Below are 2447 nucleotides of genomic sequence, written 5' to 3'. Positions count from 1 at the left end.
TATGAATGGGATGTAGAAACTTTAGTTGTTTGGGGTGTACTTTAAACAATTCATAACTATGGCAACCTAGAAAGTTATCTAAACTATGGGTGCAAATAATGCACCCACTGGACTAATGTAACTCCATGCATATCAAATAGGGTTTGATGAGGCGCAAACAAGAGAAAATATGGTAAAGTGCTTTATAAATAGTAAAGGGGCATGCGAAAAGTAGAATTACTATGATGTACCCCTATATTTTCCTTTACGTAGGTGGTGTTGTGAGAAATACATGTTTGGCCTTTGTCCCGGTTTCTGGAACAGATTCCTAAAACTCTAGGAATTTCCTGAGTGATAAGATTAATAGGAGCATCTTTTGTTAGTCATAATAAAACCCATTTAGACCATACCAGAAGTTTATGCTTATGAGGTGACCCTTGGTGAGCCCCTAGAGAGTGTCAGGATAGGAACTAGTCATTGAAAAGGCCAAGCCATTATTAGGGAGTTGGAAATTCAGTCCCATGCCTGGCCTCCTGGAAGGGAAGAGGGTCTGGAGATTGAGTTCAATCACCAACAGTCAATGATTTAATCAATTATGATAGCAGGGTGGGGGGAAACATCTAAATAACAGTGTTAAGAGACATCTCAGGGCTGGGATGGAGCTACACCTTAGGAGGACATGGAAGCTTTGGTCTCCTGAGTTGTTTGACTGTTTCTGAGTTTTACCCATTATAATAAACAGTAATAGTAGGTAAAGTGCTTTCTTATGTTTTGTTAGTTGTTAAAACAAATTTTGAACATGAAGGGGATCTTAAGGATGCCAAAATGTATGATCTATTAGGCAGAGACATAGATATCCTGGGCACCCTACAGGCAGCTGGCATCTGAAATGGGGGCAGTTTTGTGAAACTGAGGCTTTTAATCTGTGAGGCCCTACACTCAGGAGCTGGCCAGTGTCAGGCACGTTCTCACCTCAACTTCAGGACTTCCAAAAGCAACTGTCTCATCGTGACCGCCTCTTTATTTTCATTACAATGATCTTTTGGGGAAAATACTTTTTCAGAGTTAACTATAAAAAATAAATGACAGTTAACTATAATCTAGGGCTTTAAAATTGTAGTCTTAGCCTAGTCTCCTATATACACAACTGGGCCATGTGACTTCCTACCAGTAGGCTCAGCCCCACAAAGAATTGGGGATCCAACCAGATTTGAAGCAAGAAGGATTAATTAGGCCTCACTCAAAAATAGAAAACATCAAATATCTTCTGTCCTACTGAAGGCCTGACTTTGCAATGGTGTTAATGTTTGTATCCCCCCAAAATTTATGTGTTGGAATCCTACCCCTGATGGGGATGGCATCAGGAGGTAGGGACTTTGGGAAGGCAACAAATCCTGCCCGAATGGAATTACTGTCCTTTATAAAATAGGCCCATGGGGAGCTCGTAGCTACTTCTACCATGTGAGGACACAGAGAGAAGGCACCATCCGTGAATTAGGAAGCGGGCCCTCATCAGAAAGAATCTGCCAGTGCTTGATCTTGAAATTCTCAGCCTCCAGAAATGTGAGACATAAATTTCTATTGTTTATAAGCCACCTGGTCTATTCTTTTATAACAGCCTGAATGGACTGAGACAGACTTTGAACCCACTGTGATGTTAGAGTCAGACAAACACGGTTGTAAAGGCTTGCTCTGCCTGTTCCTTACTGTATGTCCTGTGGAAAGTTCCTTCACCTTTTCATAACTTGGTTTATCCCATTTAATAAAACAAGACAACAACAGCCACCTCAAAGGACTACTGTAAGAGTTAAAGAGAAAAACGTAATTATAATAGCTAACACTTATTCAGGATGTAAAATGAGCCAAGCTTTGTGAACAGCTCTTTATATAGATTTATTCATTCATTCATTTGATGAATATTCATTGAATGCCTGCCGTGTACTGGGCATGATTTCCTGGGGTCTGGAATAATGACAATGATTATGATGATAGTTAACATTATTGAATGCTTCCTATGTGCCATGTACATTTCTAAACACGTTATTTCAAAACAGTTTACACTTCTAAATGGGCTAAATCTTCACAGTGCTTCTGTGAATTATTTTGTTTAATCCTAACAATAACTCAATAAAAGAGTAATATGATATTTTCCCCATTTTTACAAGTGAGAAAACTGAGGCATAAAGGGTAAATAACTGACCGAAGTCACACCGCTTGTAAATAGGGATCCCATAAATCACACTCTAGAGATCATACTCTAAATATCAAGCTATACTGTGTGATGTATAAGGTTAAACTATAACAAATTGTCACTATCCTATGACTTTGATTTATACAAGGAATAATTTTATGGGAATTTGTAGAGCCTGAGATATAAGCAGCCTTCAATAAAAGGTCTTTTGTCTTCTGTCTTGCTTTTTTGTTTTGTTTGGCTTTGTTTTGTTCATTAAGCTGCCTTTCTGCCATAT

Source organism: Carlito syrichta, unplaced genomic scaffold (genome assembly GCF_000164805.1).
Source record: "Carlito syrichta isolate Samal-C Ts95f unplaced genomic scaffold, Tarsius_syrichta-2.0.1 Scaffold287956, whole genome shotgun sequence".
Taxonomy (NCBI): domain Eukaryota; kingdom Metazoa; phylum Chordata; class Mammalia; order Primates; family Tarsiidae; genus Carlito; species Carlito syrichta.
This window is presented reverse-complemented; position numbering follows the sequence as displayed.